The sequence below is a fragment of the Schistocerca cancellata genome, chromosome 5 (assembly GCF_023864275.1).
Source record: "Schistocerca cancellata isolate TAMUIC-IGC-003103 chromosome 5, iqSchCanc2.1, whole genome shotgun sequence".
Lineage (NCBI taxonomy): Eukaryota > Metazoa > Arthropoda > Insecta > Orthoptera > Acrididae > Schistocerca > Schistocerca cancellata.
In genome coordinates, this window is record NC_064630.1 from 738,354,602 (window position 1) to 738,376,073 (window position 21,472).

Below are 21,472 nucleotides of genomic sequence, written 5' to 3' on the forward strand. Positions count from 1 at the left end.
GGACATGATCCCCCATCCTTTAAGGTAATTCTTCAGTAGCAACTATCACATTTTCTGACAATAGCGCTGTATGCTGTATTTCATTGTTTTACTGTCTCTGCACAAATGCTCCTTAATGCATACCACTGTACTGTTCAAAGACTTTAATTCAGTTTCAAACTTGCATACTTTATTTTTAATAGACTGTATAGTTTGATAAGGAAAAGATAATTCTGAGCAAATGTATATGGTGTTTGTACGTATTATTATTATTATTATTATTAAATTATTATTATTCTTTTCCACCCTGTATCAGGTCAGTGTGCACTCCAATGTAGTACACTCTTATCATTTGTGAACACATTGAAAAAATTTCTGAACAGGTTGAGACTTTTGAGTGAGGGAAATGTGTTCTCATAATTTATCCTGAACAAGTCCTAGTCCTTGTACCTATGCTAGCAAAAGTGTTACCATGTGTGGCTCCATACCCACCTGCTATCCAGAAATTAATTAACTCCACCAACCTTCCCCTGCCAGTCGTGTTGAGTTGCACACCATGCCTAGTGTAGCCCCATTTCCTTATAGTCCCCACAGGTACCAATGCAATGTGCGCCCAGTCAGCAGCAAGCAGTGCAATTTTCAGTTCTGCATTGACTCCCCATACAGCACTGTTGAGACGAGGCTGATCGTGCCACCAGAATGACTCAACCATGAACATATTGATACCACTGTTAGGAAAGCGACATTATTCAGATCACGACCTGTCCCTATCCAAGCTGTTCTCTGCCCCACCCACTACCACATCTGATCATCTTTCATGAAATCTTTGCACAAAGGCAGTGAACCATCAGTCACTTTATTCAGCCCAGCACTTGGTTTGAAAATGCCCTTGGCCTGACATTCTTCCCATAATTTCTAATGTAATTGAGGGCCTACACCTCTGTCATGACTGCTACGTAGCAGCAGTACTCTCACCTTCTTAACATTAGTTCCGTTCCTTGCTTCTTACTCATGGGCAGAGTCTGCTGCGCATTTCCTAATCCTACATTATCTTCATACTCCTCTCCTCTCAAATCTGGCAGCTGGAACCTGTTACTGGCAGGCACAACAAAACTGTCAGATTGTTTCTCCTCCTGCCAGCCATCCTACCACCCACCAGTTCCCAAACACCACCTTCATCACTGCCTTGTTTCATCCTCACTAGTTTTCTCCCAGCTACTTCCAAATGTGTGTGATAGGCACTGATAATGCATTGAGTCCCACATTACATCTATTGTTCTAAATTAGTACTTGTGTGTTCGTTGTTGGTCTCATTGTCTTCTGTAGAGTGGAATGCAGGTTCTGAGTTGTCGTCCTTGTGCCAAGAAATATGAAATGGTCAAAGGATTGTAATTCAGGTATCTTCTGATGGTTATTGTGATAAATTCAGTTTCTGAACTTTTAAATAGATATGTTCTTCAGTATTTCCACACTCAACACTAACAACATACAATATTTCTGCCATTAGCAGTATTACAAAACAATATCAAGTCCCTTTGCAATAACTCTTCCACTAAGAGAATCCATTCCATAACACATTCACACCATTCTATGTGCCTCTCTCTCAACAAAGAAGAACAGCAATCTTGTTTAGAGGTCAGAGAGTTCATAACACTATTGATAATAATCACTGGTACAATTTTGAAACAATTAATGAAAGAGATTTACATGAATTCAAGTGAAATAGTTCAACATTAATTCAAATGTGCAGGATATAAAATATTTAAGTATGGTCTTACTCATTTTTATGATTGTGTATACATCGAAGTTATTCTTATCAAACTGAAGAGATCAATACCCTTTGGTATCATATACTTCTGATGATATTATTGGCTTGATTGCCTTACAATATGTGAGTGAAAGTATTAGAGCAAAGTTGCACCTACCAGAAATTCAAAACAGCACAAGTTGTTTCCTAAATGCAACACAAAGGTGACAAGTTTTCAGTTGTGTGAACAGAAAGAAAGACACTAGTGTGGATATTCACAGCAATAGATATATGTAAAATGTGTGTGGATGTGGACTGTTTATTACAAGCTTAAGTTCAGTATACAGTATGGCCCTGGAGGAATGGTCAATATTCAGGGATATGACAGAAACAGTCATTCGAAACAATGAAAGCCTAGTATACATAGGCTCTAAAATGCATACCTTAAGAGCTATGAGCACTTCTTCTTCTTCTTCTTCTTCTTCTTCAGTATTCTGAAACAGATCTCTTCTGCAGCAAGCTCTTTGCATGCCATATTTTGGGAGGAGATAATATGGACCAAAGCAAGAAAAACTGTAAAAAACATGGGCACTTGTTCAATAGAAGAGATATTTTGCACACTAGCAAATATGAACAAGTGCTCATAGCTCTTATGGTAAGCACTTTAGAGTCTGTGTTTATTGTCTTGTTCTGGTCCATAGTAGTGCCTCTAAAATATGGAGAGCAAAGAGCCTGCTGTATCAAAGATGAGGAAGTGCTCATACCTCATAAGGTATGCATTTTATAGCCCATGTTTACTGGACTTTTCTGCTTTGATTGAGTATTCCTGTCATATCCCATAATACGGATCATATCTCCTGGGACATCATATATAATCATAAGTCGAGCCTAAATAGCAACATATCAGAAATTATTGTAGAGGTGTACCTTCTTTATAATAACCACTAAATATCTTTAAAAAAGTATGCAAAATGTGAAACAGATAAACAAAGAATAATAAAATCAAATCTTGTGCCTCAGTGAGCACTGAGATCACACTTTTGTATTGAAGAAATGCTTTCTTCTTTGATAAAAGTTCTCTAACTGCTCTCTGTTAATCATAATGCTGTTTGAATATATTGGTAATGTCTGTGTTACTGTTTTTAATTACTACTATTTTTACTATTAACCATACCATTGCTTACAATAGTACTCCTAAACCGTAATAAATTTTATTGCATGTTAACAAAATAAATTTTTCAAGTCTGTCAGAAATATCATAATGAGGACTTTTTACACTAATAGCACTTAACCATAAGTTGAGAAACTATAAAAATGAAATTGTATTTTTGCCTGTATGTAATGTCACAGAAATGCAACAAGAGAAACTACATAGGGACTGTCGTTAGTCAAGTTCTTGCTTTCTTTATTGTTGGCACAGGCTTTAAGAAATATATAACTAGAATGTTACGTAGCACCAGATAATTAATGAATGTTGCTTTTCTGACGCCTTTAAATTATGTTGCTACTTTCCAACTGCATACTGCAGTACATTTCAGTGTAGATATTAATTGATCTAGTGAAATTAGTGTTGTAATGTACGAATATATAGCCTGTATAAACTGACTATGTTGTGTAATTGAGTCTTTTTTCTTCTCATTAGCTGTTCTTCTTGACAGTTGCAAAATCGCTGTGTAAGACGACATGGTCATTTTTGTACTTGAAACTTCACTTATCACTGTCAAACTTTTAATGGTTGAAAATTGCCTTATGTGTTTCGATATTACTTAATTTTCAGTAGCTTCAAAGAAGTATGTACTAGGTATCATAAATGGGTAGTGGTTACATTAATATCTCAGTAAATCTACTGAAGTTTATGAAGAACTCTTACCAGAATTTAAAAATACAAAAAATGTTCATGCTGTAATACCATTGGCAATATTGACATATGGGTACATTGTGCTTCGTCATCTACTGTGAACCACAGCCAGTTGCAGACTGATCTCAATGCCACATGGTCTTAATTCAGATAGGTTAGAAGAGTGTGCTAGTGTAGTGATATGTCTTCCAACTACTATAGACTTGTGTATAGAAATGCTACAAATTTAGAAAAAGTTAATGAAGTTATCTTAAGACTAACAAATTATCTATTATTACATTTATCATGCAAGTAATTGGATTGTAAAAGAATAATAAGTGGAATTACAACACAAACTGATAGAAGGCATTGTTTATGGAGAACAGTTCTAAGTAGAGTTATGTCACAAACCAATAGATAGCATTGCTTATGCCAATAAAATTCATCATATACATATGTGATAATACAAAGCTTGTACTACATGTCTCAGTTACTTACGTACACAAGCATATAACATGCTGGAAATGCAAAAAGTGCAGTGATGAAATGAGTAAAATTACTTCACATTGTTCATTAACAGATTGATGTAATAGTTCTTCATACGGACGTACATCGGTGTAACATTGTAGTGCAGACACAAAGTTAGTGAATTTACTTTTGAAACATATACATTGTAAATATTGACTGCTATATGTAGTTCATCATGAACTACTTTATGAACATATTTGAATTACGTAAAATACATTAATTATTGATACAAGTGGCATGTATTCCATGGGTGTGTGTAAATCGCCGTACATTTTCATAGATGCTATTTTTCGCGTGTGCATGAAATGAAGGGTAAGTATATAAAACCAAATTGTAAATAAATTCAAGGAGGGGAGGGCTAAGATGGTGGCTCGGGGGTTGGGGTGGGAGGTGTATATTATAGGGGTTACCAAAATAAAAAATGGTAGCCATGAGACTTGCACATTGTCAGTTACATTTGTCAAACAATTAATTGCATTTTTACCACAAGTGGACTTCCCCACATAAAAGAAAGATGGCATTGTTTATGGGGACAAATTGAAATGGGAATATTGAACCTATTTACAAATACATCCGACATGATGCAAATATCTAAAACTGTGTAGAAGTAAAAAGAGTGAAATGACCTACATTGTTCTTTTACCCATAGATTTAATTGCAAAGTTCTTCAGATTCACATAGCTGAACTATCATATTGTAAATGCAAGATTGGTGACATTACAATACATATAATCCAGTCTTACTGTGAACAGTCGCTACTATCTGTTGTTCATCATAAACACCATCATGCACTTATTTAAATTACATGTATTCATTAAATGCAATATCATGTATCTTAGTGAGTTTACACAGATCACTGTGTCATGAATGTGGTGTTGTACATCTGTATATTGGGTAAAGGAAATGAAGCATAAAAATCAAAAATGTTATTCATATATGGGCATGGGGGTGGGGGTGTGAGGAAGTGAGGAGGGGAGGGGGGGTGGCTAAATGGGGAGAGGGGCTGGAAAAGGAGGGTAAAATATAAGGGTTTTCAAAATTAACAAAGTAACCATGAGAATGACACATTGTCAATTATTATACAGTTAATTACATTATGAACTGTGGGTGTATTTGCATCACATAAATAATAGATGGCATAGTTATGGAAACGAGATTAAGCATGGAAATTACAAAGAATGTAACACCTTCCACAATTCAATGTATTTCCAAGTACATGTGATGTGACACAAATAGTTAAAACGATGGAGCTATAAAAAAGTGTAATCTCTTTACAATGATCATTTATCAGTTTATGTAATTGTGAAGTTCTTCATTTGACTTACAGGGATATAATATCATATTATAAATGCCAAGTTGGTGACTTACAGTAAAATATATACAACCCAGTCTCATTGTGAACAGTCACTACTATCATTCGTCATTGACATCCATCATGAGCTTATTTAAATTACATGAATTCATTAATTACCTAAGCAGAGTATCATTGTGATGAGCTGCTGCTTGCAAATGAACTCTTGTGATCTGTCAAATCATCAGTCATGTATCTTATAAAATGTGGTGGCGTAATATACTTTGTTGCTGATTGGTGTCCGTTAATCAGTACCTGATAACCATACTGCAGCAATATGTGATGGATATCGTATCCTCTTGCATAGTTGTGATGCTGGAAAGAGAACTCAGTCGTATGCCAGAGCTACCAACAAGCTCGGAAAGTTTCTTGTGGTAATTGTTATGTTTAACAAAATGCTTTTACAAGCAAATAAGTTCCTTAATATTCTATGGATAGTTCGACACAGATTGTTCACATATTTAAATCTCCGCTCAACATCACAGATAGTTTTTATTTGAGTTCTCTCTCATAAGTAACACAACAAACATTCAATTGTTTTTTGTTCCTTCTTTTGATTTCTGTCATTACAGTGTCCTTCAGTCTGAGACTAACAAAGCACAGGTGAACCACCAAAATAAAACGTAGGCAGCCACCCCCAGCAGGTAGGGACAGATACTCATTCACCGCTTTGCCTTCTCAACACTTTACATTTGCTTCTCTTTAGCTCCACTGGTACACCTGTCAGATGAAAGTGCGCATAGTGGAAGGCTCCCCAACTTAATAACTAGATAGATGGCAAGATTGGGTCACACGAACATTTGAAGCACGCTACTCCCTTACTTTAAACTTGCATGAATCAGTTCAAACTTTACTTGAAGGTAGACAAATGGATAAAGTCAAAACAAATTTTTTTATCCAGTATTCTTATCCAATACTGTTTATCCATTGTGGAGATATGATAGTTTAAAACCGAGCTAAATGTAGCATATAAAATGCGTTCCTACCTGAATTGATTGTATGGAAATGGATTGAAGTGAACCAAATAAAGAAAAAATGCATTCTTACCATAAAATTGAAAACTTCACATGGGAGGAGGGGAAACACACATTTTGTGAGCGTTTTGTGTGTTCCACTTCTAACTTCAGACCTGTGTGAATCTGTTCAAATTTTGTAAGAATATATGTAATTAATGGTTGTCCTGTTGTATGTGTAAGCTTTATCCATTGTCACAACATAGTGATGTAAAATTGGACATAAAATGCATGCAAAATCCAGTCTTATGATAATTATAAGAAGCATTTGTAGAAATCATTCGTCCCAATTATGTACATGTGAAAAATCATACCACCCTCTCCTCATCCAGCCAGGAACCACAAAATATTACTGGAGGGCAGAGCCACAACACAGGGGATATTGAACTTATACAAAGAAGGGCAGCACAAATGGTCATAGGTTTGTTTGATCTATGGGAGAGTGTCACAGAGACACTGAAGAAGCTGAACTGGCGTATGCTTTAAGATAAACCCTAACTGTCGCAAGAAAATTAACTTACAAATTTTCAAGAATCAGCTTTAAATGATTGATATAAGACTATACTAAAACCCAAGTTATCTTGTTTTTCTGTTTCGACAGAAACTTAAAATCCTTAGTATATTCGGGCGAGATAGACCTTTGAAAAAATAAAGCCCCGCATATATCCGTTTCAGCACTGATAGCTAAGCGCTCGGCCACTAGGCGCCATCTGGTACTGCATTTGTAGCCTGGTTGAGGTGATTGCCACTAGTTATTGTCTTTATTGTGTGCACCTTTGGATACTCAACAAAAAAACTTGCACTTTCAGACACTATTGTTTAGGAAATACTTCCATAAAAGGATGGGTATAGTCATCCTGAGACTGACATTTAATTTAGTGGCTCTGAAAGTGAAGAAGAATGTGATGTTACTGCATTAGAGACTGAAAGTGATGACAGTTCACCAGTTGAGTGATAATTGCTGGCCAGTGGTATAAGATAAATATATCCACTTTGCTGCAGCCAGCTCCTCCAACATTTATGTTCGCAGGAAACAGTTGTGAAATACATGGTTAGACTTCATAGCTACAGGGTAGTTCCATGAGTAACGAAATGACACTTAGTGATTGTTTTTGCACCCTAAGTATAGAAGAGACCAAGAATCATGATAAAAGGCAAAAAAAATTAATATTGTACTTTCTACATAAGCAAGGGAACACAATTTATTTAATGTAATAGTTTAAGTTTCATTTAGATAATGAGACTTGTGTAAAAATGTTTCTGGTAATGTAATGACATAATTCAGGCTTGCATATTGTTCTCATTTATTATGCAACAATAATTCAGCTCGCCCATTTCCTATAAAAATTCACAAAAATTAATAAAGATTGATAAATGGGGAAAAAAATGGCATAGCCAGTAAATGCATAAAACTAATATTTTACTGACAAAATAAAAAAAATTGCTGATAATGGAACGACACAATAGTAACGGAATGACACTTTCAGTTGAAAATTACCTGTTTTACTCTGCACTTCTGATTGGGCAGAGAAAATGGTACTTATTCCTCTGATCTATAGTAGGTGCAGCTAGTTTCTTTGAAGTTTGGTCTTTTTCTACCTAACATTTATCTTCCTTTGAGGGAAATGTAAATATCTTTCCATTTGCTCATTGTTTCTAAGAAATGAAATTTTGTAACCATCTTCAACATAAATCACCTGCCCCACAAAAAATCTTGATCTGTTCCTTCCAGCATAGTAAGCTCTCCGTCTTCAGGCCACGAGTGGCCCATCTGGACCATCCGGCCACCGTGTCATCCTCAGCTGAGGATGTGGATAGGAGGGGCATGTGGTCTTTAGCACGCCGCTTTCCCGGTCATTATGATGGTTTTCTTTGACCGGAGCCACTACTGTTTGGTTGAATAGCTCCTCAATTGGCATCACAAGGCTGAGGTGCACCCCAAAAAATGGCAACAGCACATGGCGGCCCAAATGGTCACCCATCCAAGTGCCGGCCACGCCCGACAGTGCTTAACTTCGGTTATCTGACAGGAACCGATGTATCCACTGCGACAAGGCTGTTGCCCCCCAGCATAGGAAACCAGAGCAAAAAACCCCTCCCTTGATGCAAGGCCGTATGATTGATCAGGTCTTGTGAATTTTCTTTGGCTGAAGATCATTTCTTGAAATTGAGCACAAACCTTTTGGGAGATAGCGAGTAATGCTGGTACTCAATAATATATGGAGTGATAAGTGTAACAGCATGGATGGTTTTGGTCTGCTCTATTGGAACTATTCCCATCCACATTTGATCTAATTCCTCTTTATACTCTGCAATTTGCAAGGCAGAGATATAAAAATGTTTATGCCATGACATCTTTCACATGCAATTTCTGCAAAGACCTCAGCACCAGATAGTATGTGTTTCCCAGCTTTGCAGATATTCCTGACTGCAAGCTTTACACTTCTACATCTACATTCATCTACATTTATACTCCGCAAGCCACCCAACGGTGTGTGGCGGAGGGCACTTTACGTGCCACTGTCATTACCTCCCTTTCCTGTTCCAGTCGCGTATGGTTCGCGGGAAGAACGACTGTCTGAAAGCCTCTGTGCGCGCTCTAATCTCTCTAATTTTACATTCGTGATCTCCTCGGGAGGTATAAGTTGGAGGAAGCAATATATTCGATACCTCATCCAGAAACGCACCCTCTCGAAACCTGGCGAGCAAGCTACACCGCGATGCAGAGCGCCTCTCTTGCAGAGTCTGCCACTTGAGTTTGTTAAACATCTCCGTAACGCTATCACGGTTACCAAATAACCCTGTGACGAAACGCGCCGCTCTTCTTTGGATCTTCTCTATCTCCTCCGTCAACCCGATCTGGTGCGGATCCCACACTGATGAGCAATACTCAAGTATAGGTCGAACGAGTGTTTTGTAAGCCACCTCCTTTGTTGATGGACTACATTTTCTAAGGACTCTCCCAATGAATCTCAACCTGGTACCCGCCTTACCAACAATTAATTTTATATGATCATTCCACTTCAAATCGTTCCGCACGCATACTCCCAGATATTTTACAGAAGTAACTGCTACCAGTGTTTGTTCCGCTATCATATAATCATACAATAAAGGATCCTTCTTTCTATGTATTCTCAATACATTACATTTGTCTATGTTAAGGGTCAGTTGCCACTCCCTGCACCAAGTGCCTATCCGCTGCAGATCTTCCTGCATTTCGCTACAATTTTCTAATGCTGCAACTTCTCTGTATACTACAGCATCATCCGCGAAAAGCCGCATGGAACTTCCGACACTATCTACTAGGTCATTTATATATATTGTGAAAAGCAATGGTCCCATAACACTCCCCTGTGGCACACCAGAGGTTACTTTAACGTCTGTAGACGTCTCTCCGTTGATAACAACATGCTGTGTTCTGTTCGCTAAAAACTCTTCAATCCAGCCACACAGCTGGTCTGATATTCCGTAGGCTCTTACTTTGTTTATCAGGCGACAGTGCGGAACTGTATCGAACGCCTTCCGGAAGTCAAGAAAAATAGCGTCTACCTGGGAGCCTGTTTCTAATATTTTCTGGGTCTCATGAACAAATAGAGCGACTTGGGTCTCACACGATCGCTGTTTCCGGAATCCATGTTGATTCCTACATAGTAGATTCTGAGTTTCCAAAAACGACATGATACTCGAGCAAAAAACATGTTCTAAAATTCTACAACAGATCGACGTCAGAGATATAGGTCTATAGTTTTGCGCATCTGCTCGACGACCCTTCTTGAAGACTGGGACTACCTGTGCTCTTTTCCAATCATTTGGAACCTTCCGTTCCTCTAGAGACTTGCGGTACACGGCTGTTAGAAGGGGGGCAAGTTCTTTCGCGTACTCTGTGTAGAATCGAATTGGTATCCCGTCAGGTCCAGTGGACTTTCCTCTGTTGAGTGATTCCAGTTGCTTTTCTATTCCTTGGACACTTATTTCGATGTCAGCCATTTTTTCGTTTGTGCGAGGATTTAGAGAAGGAACTGCAGTGCGGTCTTCCTCTGTGAAACAGCTTTGGAAAAAGGTGTTTAGTATTTCAGCTTTACGCTTGTCGTCCTCTGTTTCAATGCCATCATCATCCCGGAGTGTCTGGACATGCTGTTTCGAGCCACTTACTGATTTAACGTAAGACCAGAACTTCCTAGGATTTTCTGTCAAGTCGGTACCTAGTATTTTACTTTCGAATTCACTAAACGCTTCACGCATAGCCCTCCTTACGCTAACTTTGACATCGTTTAGCTTGCGTTTGTCTGAGAGGTTTTGGCTGCGTTTAAATTTGGAGTGAAGCTCTCTTTGCTTTCGCAGTAATTTCCTAACTTTGTTGTTGTACCATGGTGGGTTTTTCCCGTCCCCCACAGTTTTACTCAGCACGTACCTGTCTAAAACGCATTTTACGATTGCCTTGAACTTTTTCCATAAACACTCAACATTGCCAGTGTCGGAACAGAAATTTTCGTTTTGATCTGTTAGGTAGCCTGAAATCTGCCTTCTATTACTCTTGCTAAACAGATAAACCTTCCTCCCTTTTTTTATATTCCTATTAACTTCCATATTCAGGGATGCTGCAACGTCCTTGTGATCACTGATTCCCTGTTCTGCGCTTACAGAGTCGAAAAGTTCGGGTCTGTTTGTTATCAGTAGGTCCAAGATGTTATCTCCACGAGTCGGTTCTCTGTTTAATTGCTCGAGGTAATTTTCGGATAGTGCACTCAGTATAATATCACTCGATGCTCTGTCCCTACCACCCGTCCTAAACATCTGAGTGTCCCAGTCTATATCTGGTAAATTGAAATCTCCACCTAAGACTATAACATGCTGAGAAAATGTATGTGAAATGTATTCCAAATTTTCTCTCAGATGTTCTGCCACTAATGCTGCAGAGTCGGGGGGTCGGTAAAAGGAGCCAATTATTAACCTAGCTCGGTTGTTGAGTGTAACCTCCACCCATAATAATTCACAGGAACTATCCACTTCTACTTCACTACAGGATAAACCACTACTAACAGCAACGAACACTCCACCACCGGTTGCATGCAATCTATCCTTTCTAAACACCGTCTGTACGTTTGTAAAAATTTTGGCAGAATTTATCTCTGGCTTCAGCCAGCTTTCTGTACCTATAACGATTTCAGCTTCGGTGCTTTCTATCAGCGCTTGAAGTTCCGGTACTTTACCAACGCAGCTTCGACAGTTTACAATTACAATACCGATTGCTGCTTGGTCCCCGCATGTCCTGACTTTGCCCTGCACCCGTTGAGGCTGTTGCCCTTTCTGTACTTGCCCGAGGCCATCTAACCTAAAAAATCGCCCAGCCCACGCCACACAACCCCTGCTACCCGTGTAGCCGCTTGTTGCGTGTAGTGGACTCCTGACCTATCCAGCGGAACCCGAAACCCCACCACCCTATGGCGCAAGTCGAGGAATCTGCAGCCCACACGGTCGCAGAACCGTCTCAGCCTCTGATTCAGACCCTCCACTCGGCTCTGTACCAAAGGTCCGCAGTCAGTCCTGTCGACGATGCTGCAGATGGTGAGCTCTGCTTTCATCCCGTTAGCGAGACTGGCAGTCTTCACCAAATCAGATAGCCGCTGGAAGCCAGAGAGGATTTCCTCCGATCCATAGCGACACACATCATTGGTGCCGGCATGAGCGACCACCTGCAGATGGGTGCACCCTGTACCCTTCATGGCATCCGGAAGGACCCTTTCCACATCTGGAATGACTCCCCCCGGTATGCACACGGAGTGCACTTTGGTTTTCTTCCCCTCCCTTGCTGCCATATCCCTAAGGGGCCCCATTACGCGCCTGACGTTGGAGCTCCCAACTACCAGTAAGCCCACCCTCTGCGACCGCCCGGATCTTGCAGACTGAGGGGCAACCTCTGGAACAGGACAAGCAGCCATGTCAGGCCGAAGATCAGTATCAGCCTGAGACAGTGCCTGAAACCGGTTCGTCAGACAAACTGGAGAGGCCTTCCGCTCAGCCCTCCGGAATGTCTTTCGCCCCCTGCCACACCTTGAGACGACCTCCCACTCTACCACAGGTGAGGGATCAGCCTCAATGCGGGCAGTATCCCAGGCAACCACAGTCGTAGTCCGATCGGGGGATGCGTGGGACGAGCTGGCTGTCCCCGACAAACCATCATCCGGACCCCCACAGTGATGGCCATTGGCAACAGCCTCAAGCTGTGTGACCGAAGCCAACACTGCCTGAAGCTGGGAGCGAAGGGATGCCAACTCAGCCTGCATCCGAACACAGCAGTTGCAGTCCCTATCCATGCTAAAAACTGTTGTGCAAAGAACGTCTGAACTAATCTACAGAGAGCGCAAACAAATCGACACAAAATTTAAACAGTTATTAAAATACAAGATTGCCTAGTAAATGCAGTAATGCTGCCACTTGTGCACTGCTGACACACTGCTCGGCGGCGGAAGGAGACTACGCGATTTTACACTATTCAGGTACTAAAACGCGATGCTACAACTCTCAAATACTATAATACACCCGAAATTTATGAATTAAACAATGCAAGTACCAAACACACGCAAAGAAATTAAGAATTAAACTATGTAACAAATGAGTGAGCTAGGAGTATATGACTTGCTGCTGCAGCTGCTTATCCAACGGCGGCAGGGAGCACACTCCACCAATCCAATCCACGACACCTTTGCCATGTGGTGTGGCAAAGAAGTTCCACGAAATATTTATTCCATAGTGTTCCCTGAAAAATGTCAAGTTGGCAAACAGGAAATGCTGCTTAAATTGACTGGCTGCACCACCACTTGTGAATGTGACAGATTCTGCCTCTGGGTTTGTGGATATAGTGTGCTCCACAATCATACTTAGGAAAGCATGCACTGAATATTTATTGTGATCAAGTTCATCACTAAAAACAGCACAAGAATATCCATCATTTTGTGAGTCCCAAACATATGCTGTAAACAAAGTGATTTGTGGTTTTGACCAATGGGCACTCTGGACTTCATTCTGCAGTTGAACAGTATAATTTTCTGCAAAGTGTACTTGCAGCAAGATGTTATTCTTATTTGCAGAATTCTTTTTGTTTTCAAAAAATTTTGATTGTTGTCTCTTAATAAATGTATGTTGTAAGAATTGGGGTAGCATGTTTGAAAGAGCATCAAGACTCTGACCAGCAGTACCATGAATCTCTTTCAGAGTGATTCGCTGGTTCACTGTTTGCATTGGATCCACTTGATCAGATTCTGCATTAAATTCTCATTCAGAGAATACTTATCTTTCAAAGATACATTTGCACACTTTTCACAATTTGACATCATGCATACTTCTTTCTCTCAATTGCAGACTATTATGCTAATGAAGTCAGAAAATGTGGTTTTCACTTGTGGAACAAGCTCATTGATAACTTTCAAAAGTAGCTTTATGTTCTCATGGTAGCGGCAGTAAGGTGCACACAAACTTCGATCTCAATGCACAGAACTTGGACAATTTTATTGGCATGTCAGGGAATTCCTCTTTATATATAGCGTGAGCTTCTTTCAAGGTCATCATCATGTACCTCTTCAGGACTTTCGTTTTCCCCCTTCCTTATCCTTCATTATCACATTTCAGGAGTTTGCCATGAAATGTCATCTCGGACATAAAAAGTAGCAACAGTTCCTTCTGTGCCTGGATTTAGGCGTTGAATCTAATTTTTCACCTGTTATTCACTTACTAAAACTCCATGAGCAGCAGCTAATTTCAAGACAACTTTCTTGTGCTTTGTTGGACTTTTAGGTAAACAAGTTCCCACATGTTTAACTGCTTTCCTTAATGTAGCAGGAGATTTATATGGGCTATTGGTGTAGATGACGCAAGCATCACCACCATTGCCTTCACTGCAGGCTCTAAGTTTATTTCTGAATTTTCTTTAAGTTTCTCTTTTTCTCTTTGCTTCTTAAGTTGGGCAGCAGTTAAACTTTACTGTTTCAGCCCTTTCCTTTCCTTGTCCTTCCCCTTAATATCATCACTTAACCCTTTCTCCTTGAGTCATTTCTGGTATTCTCTCATTTTATCAGCTGATGTGAGAGGCATAATAACAGTTGTAAAAATTAAATATCTTGTTTGAGAATTATTGTGGAAACAGTGTAATTGCTAGAAATAAGCCAATATCTATTTTAAATAAAAAAATTCTATTCAATACAGTGATCTTCTAACAACACAATACATAAACATGTCTCTATTATTTAGGCATAATACATAGTGATCTTCAAAGATAATCAACATTCTGTTGTAGTACACAAGAAGTCACTAACTTCTTATAATTTGGCATTGCTATTGCTTCCCAAAGAAAGTGTAGGTTATGGAAGAAGAAACATTGTTTATCAAAATAATTAACCCCATTCTACATGTAGTATGCAGTAATTTAGTCATTTCATTGTAATCTTTACTAAAGAAACTTATTAACTCACCTTTCAGCAGTTACTCTTCAGACTCACGGAATGTAAGTTTCTTCACTCTGAAAATTACATTCTTGGTTTGTGACACTTTCCCATTTTCCCTCCAGTTTTTACTATCAGTATAGCCAAAACTGCAGTATAATCAGCATATAAAGGTATTTGACCTACAACATCTTAACGAATGTCAGTCAGATTCAGTTACAAAATTATTGTCATTCCGTTACACCATTTAAGTCATCCCATTACTGCATGTATGTAATTCTGTTACTATTACAAAATATTGTTCATAATGAATTTTTTTTTCTCTGCTGTGAGACTTATCTATCCATAAATTTGTATTTGCTTGCCTATTTTCAGGATTCTATAAAAATGCATTGACCCTGAAAAACAAATTTTATGCTTTTTTCAGTAATGGAATGACAGGAGATAGCAATAAAAAATAAATCAGCCTGGGAACTTTACTAATTAAATAAAATCAATATAAGTTATCAAAATGGGCTGGTCTAAGATTCTTGTGAAGTTTTTCAGATATATTATGTTAATAAATTACTTAACAATGCATCATTGTAATAATTTTGAAAACTAATTTCTTAGAGGCTCTAGAAACTGAAATTTTACACAAGCTATAAAGCCACTTGCTCAGTTCCAGCACTTGTTAACATGAAAATGAAGCTTCAAATAAAAAAAAGTGTTTCAGCTAACAGAACTGATAATCAGATTTGTAATAAGAATATTTTTAATTGTTAAGCTTTGTGCCCATGTTCTCATGGAAACTACAAAATTACTTAAAGTTTCAGGATATTTTAGGCAAAGTGCAGTGCACGAGTACAGACAGGATCTTATGATTGCTGAGCTTCAAAATTCAGTAACTCATTATTTGAGCTTTAAAGGCTGTCTTTATATGCCTACATGTAATGTCATTCATTATAGGATGTTTTTCATTAATTACAAAATATTATTTTTTGAGCATAATTTGAAAAAAAACCACTCGTTAAGTGATTAATTACAGTGCACACAGAATCATTTACGCAATCATTCTTCCCACACTCAATAAAAGAATGGAACAGGAAAAAGCCCTAGTTACTGGTACTATGCAAAGTGCACTCTGCCTTGCACATCACTGAGGAATGTAGAGTATGGGTGCGGATGTATATGGTGAACAACACAAGAAAAACAAGGGTTATGAAATGTATTTGAAATAAGCAGAGTGGCATTCAGAGAATTAAATTAAGACAGTAACAGAATTAACAGGATATAAAACACAGACTTGCACTAGCAAGAATAGCTTTCCTGAAAAAGTTAAGTATGGTAACATTTAATTACTAGGAAGCACTACACAGAAATGAAAACTGGAGAGTAAACTATAGACAAGAAGTAAATAGGTTTTGAAATGTTGTGCTACTGAAGGATGATTATGTGGGCAGAGTGGAAAAATGATGAAGAGATACTGAACTCATTAGTGAAGAAAAGGAAATATTGGTACAACTTGGCTGGGGCAAATCTTGAGGCTTTCCTGGAGTCCAGCCATACACAGAACTGAAAGATGGATGGTAAACTACAAACAAGAAGTAAATAGGTTTTGCAATGTGGTTCTAGAGAAGAATGCTGATGAACAAAATCCCTCTGAAAGGAGGATGCCAGAAAAAGTCTAATTACATCAGATCAGAAATCTAATTTGTGTTCTTTTCAGTCTGCGAGATATGGCAGAAACTCTTGAGGCAAACTAAAAGTGTATCATTACCCCAATTTCTGAAAATAAATAAAGACCTCAAGCCTGTAACATTTCTCTGTATGCTAATACTATTATCATTTCTGACTCTCGCCTCATACAGCCAGCAGGAGGTTTTTTATGAACTGTTAAAGTATACCTTCAGATTCACATAACTATTGATTTGCAAAGAAAACTTAATTTGTTAATGACATAATGAAAACGAATTTTTTATCATTCTGGATTTTCTGTAGCATGCAACCGAACAATTGAATGGATATTTCAAAATTTGTGTGTTTTGTTCCATGAGCACACACACATGGAAATGTATAGCTATACAAATCATTTGCATAAATGTAAGATTTATCACACATAATGTATTATGTAAAAAAGTCGGAAGTTATTTTATTTATAATTTCAGACTCAACGAGATGGAAAATTAGACAGGCGGAAATAGTAGAATTGATAGAAATTTTGGGATTCACATAATTAGTCAATCATTTTTATTTCAATGGTAAATACTACAATCAGCCAAATGCACTTGCTATGGGAAACATCTTACATGGTGCAACAGCCAAAACATTTTTGAACTGGTTGGAAAATAACCTCCTTAGTTCACATCCAGCATTGTTTGAGAACATTCTGATGTATGCAAGATGTGTAGATGACATCTTTATAATAGTAAAAGATGATCAGAAAGGCGATTAGAACACAGTCACAAATTTAACAGCATGCACCACACTATAAAATTCATTGCAGAAACTGAAGTAAAAAAATTTCATATACTTCCTTGATTTTTTCTGTCGAACAAAGATGAGAAAAATACAATGATAAGGGAGTCTACAGAATAGTGTGTGGTGGCGGCAAGAAGTTTTTCTGTAAAAATGCTATCACAGGCTTACAAACAACAGCAATAAAGATTGTATAAAAACACACAAAGTCCAGTACATTTACACTTTGGGGAAGATGGAGCACTGCCTTAAAATTGTCCATGACACACCTGAAGGAACCTTATTAAATAATCTTGAAGAATTAGTAGTATTCAGTAAGAAATGAAAAGCAGCCACAAATTTATTAAATGAACAAATGGACTTTTCCAAGGGTTGGGCTTTTTACCAAACATTTGTAGACCTTGATCTCTGTCAGAGGAAGCTTGTCACTAGATGGTGTTTACATTTTATTTACTTAGAAGTCTTTTCCAACATTTTGCCATGTTATGATTCAAATATAGCACATTTGGAAATCTTCCATGGTACATGTATCTTTCATCACACAGTTTCTATTCGTAAGGGGTATGGATATAATATGCTACCAGAATGAAAAATGCACCTATCACAGCACAAAAAAGGCAAACACGTTCTGGGCAGAGTTAGTAATGTAAAAGAAGGGAACTAGCTTTTTGACTATTTAGCTGCTTCAAAGATATTTGAATCAAAACGTCTTGACATATTCTCACTTTTTTTTTTACTTGTTGGTATTAGTACCCATGTTATACAACATGAAGCATTGTGTCAAGTGAAGTAACCTGGTGCTATGTCATATAACATTACACAGGCCATCATTCCATCCAACAAGGCATTTGTCATGTCCCACAATATGACACGATTATGTCATTAAAGTTTAGGCTGCATGCTAGGGTTCTTCCTATTATAGATGCATCCCCACACTCAGATACTTTTATTGTAGGCAAGTCCCACTCTATAGAAGCACATAAATGTGCATCTATTAACTCTTACACCCCTCACCACAGTTATAACAGTAGGTGGGTTTGGGGGAGAAACGCCCCCCCCCCCCCCTCAAGGAAAAATCAACCTCCTGCCCCCTAGAAAATCATTTTTTAGTTATTACATATGTGTTCTTCAGCCATATTATATTATACAGTACATTGTAAGGCTGGCAAAACTTCCGGATTTTCGGCACACGATCAATGTCTTTATTCTATAAATTGCAAGATGCAGGTGTGCCAACACCTTGCAGCTAAGAAAGCTCGTTGCACTGGAGAAGTAAGATTAACTCCTAAAGAAGTGCAAATATGTCAATATGTTTTGATTTAAATATCTGCCCAGAACATATTCACCTTTTCTTGTGCTGTGATAGAGGCTCCTTCTGTTTCCCAGTGATTACTCTACCATAATTTTGACATTAGACCGACTTAGCTCAGCAACCAATGTAGGCTTTTGTTAACTTGGGTGACAACTGATCCTGTTATGTCTTTTCATTGTCTTTAGAACCTGCTGCTTGAGTTGGGCATTGTTAGTCTGGTTCCTCTATGGTTACGCTCCTGGTGTGGTTGAAACTGTCGAGCATGGCTCACTGTGTCCTCAAAGCAGACAATCCTCACCATCATGACAAGTCACATGGCTGTGGGAGCCTTTTTTAAAAAAAAAAAAAAAAAAAAGTTACACACAGCTTACTCATTTACGCGTCAGACTTTATATGCAAAATGTGAAAAATAACTATAAGTACTTAATCTACTACACAAAAGAAAAGCAAACATAAATACAATATGAAATGAAATATTAAATACTGTGTGAAGTTTATGATAATAATGTATTTAAATAGTATATGTGTGGATGGATATGTGTGTGTGTGCGAGTGTGTACCCGTCCTTTTTTCCCCCTAAGGTAAGTCTTTCCGCTCCCTGGACTGGAATGACTCCTTACCCTCTCCCTTAAAACCCACATCCTTTCGTCTTTCCCTCTCCTTCCCTCTTTCCTGATGAGGCAACAGTTTGTTGCGAAAGCTTGAATTTTGTGTGTATGTTTGTGTTCGTTTGTGTGTCTGTCGACCTGCCAGCACTTTCATTTGGTAAGTCACATCATCTTTGTTTTTAGGTATATTTTTCCTTCGTGGAATGTTTCCTTCTATTATAACCATATTTAAATAGTTTGCATCACATAAATAATCCAACCAATTTTGTAGACAAACTTACTTGAAAGCTTACTATATAGCAAGCTGAACAATCCACGTAACAAATAAGAAACTATTATAAAGAACACATTTTGTTGTTATCTCATTGCTTAAAATACCTGTCACTATTTACTTAAAGTGAAACTGCCAATATAAAAACTCAAGTGAATAATTTTGGTTCGAAATGTTGCAACAACCAATCCAAAATAAGTATGACCACAACTGCATCAAATAAGCAGAACAATTTTGGAACAATGTACACAGAACAAAATATTATCAACTTTTCAGTCCTGTCTGAAAATTGACTAATGTATGCTTTGTCCATGTAGAAAACACAGTTTATTTAATCGTATGGTGATTTTATACAATATACAGTTGATATAAGGCAAATGATTTTATACAATATACATATGATATAAGACAAAATTAAACCTTAAACTCTGTGTTTTTCAACCAGTTAATTAAGCTGGGTGTGAGAGTGAACAAGTCATCGGGAATTCCAGGGTATGAATGAAGTCGACAGCGTTGTACTAAACATTCAATTGTCTGCACTTCTTGATTACATTCACCCATTGGTGAACTGATCCAGCCCCATTTGTACCTGAAGTAACTACAACAACCATGTCCAGTCCTTAACCTGTTGAGGCAGCACCAAAGTTTCCTCGGTAGGTCATAACCTTTTGGCTTCTTTGTGGAGTCAAGGTGATGGTCTCTTGGTCCCAATGTTTTTGTTGACCATTCATGCTTCCAGCTTTCATTTAGATCAAAACCATCCGCGATGAGTTGGTCTGCAGTAACACTTGCTGGTCTTGATCGCAATTGTTGCTGTGGCGGATGACAGAATTCCCGGTGCAGTGGTAGAGAAGGTGATGCAGAGATTTTTTTGGCCTCCCTCAGTAGAGCTTGTTTCCGCCTTAAGTGAGGTGGAGGGATGTGACTCGGTACAGGTAACTAGTGGCATGGGGTTGATTTGATGGAACCAGTAATGCAGTGCATTGTGTCGTTAAATTTTGTGTCTACCTTCTTCACATGTACATTTTCCAACCAGACAGGTGCACAGTACTCGGCAGCAGAGTACACAAGACTGATGCCAGCTAAACGCAGTCAGTCAGCAGAGGTTCCCCAGGTGGTACCACTGAGATTATGTAGTATGTTGTTCCTTGCAGCAACTTTATGAGAAAGCTTGGTGATGTGCTCTTTGTAGCCCAGGGTCCTATCTAGAGTGATTCCGAGATATTTTGGGAAAGGATTGTACCTCAACATTTGTCCGTTGAGCAGAACTCTTGGTTTGTAGTCCACAGCACGATTCGCTAGGTGGAAACAAGATACTTCAGTTTTTGATGTGCTTGGGATCAATCTCCAGGTCTTAAAGAAAGTTGACAACTTCTCCAGAACCTATGTAAGAATTCGTTTACCATCTTCGAAATTACTGCTCTGTGCTACCAGTGCGATGTCATCAGCATAGATGAATTTATTTGATATTGTGGTTGGTAAATCATTCATGTATAAATTGGATAGTGATGGGGCTAAAACAGATCCCTGTGGTAGTCCATTATTTAGTTTCTGTTTGTGGCTTTTAGAGCTGCCTAGAAACACTTCAAATTGCCTTTCACTAAGCATGCTGGATATTAGATCCACAATTTCTCGACTTGGTACAACTTGCAGTAGCTTGTAGATCAGTCCCTGTCGCCAGAAAGTGTCATAGGTGGCTGTCAGGTCGATGAAGACAGCTGTTCATTTCAGATGGCCTTGAAAACCTTCTTCAGTATGGGTAGTTTGGGCAAGAACTTTATCGGTGCAGCTGCGTCCTTGTCTGAAGCCAGCTTGTTCAGGAGGGGTAGCAGCCTCGATGAACGGTGCTATTCTGGTTAGGAGGACTTGTTCCAAAAGTTTGAATGTACAACTGAGCAGTGCTATAGGGCTGTAGCTTTCAGGGCTGTCTTCAG

The 21,472-nt window shown here is 38.6% G+C and overlaps 1 protein-coding gene and 1 pseudogene across 7 annotated transcripts in view; one reads left to right on the top strand and one right to left on the bottom strand.

Annotated features, from left to right (window-relative positions):
• The window catches only part of LOC126187307 (mesoderm induction early response protein 1), a 177,540-nt gene that overhangs the window by 106,351 nt on the left and 49,717 nt on the right, over positions 1–21,472 (top strand). The window lies entirely within an intron of this gene.
• Positions 8,402–8,519, bottom strand: LOC126189336 (5S ribosomal RNA; annotated as a pseudogene).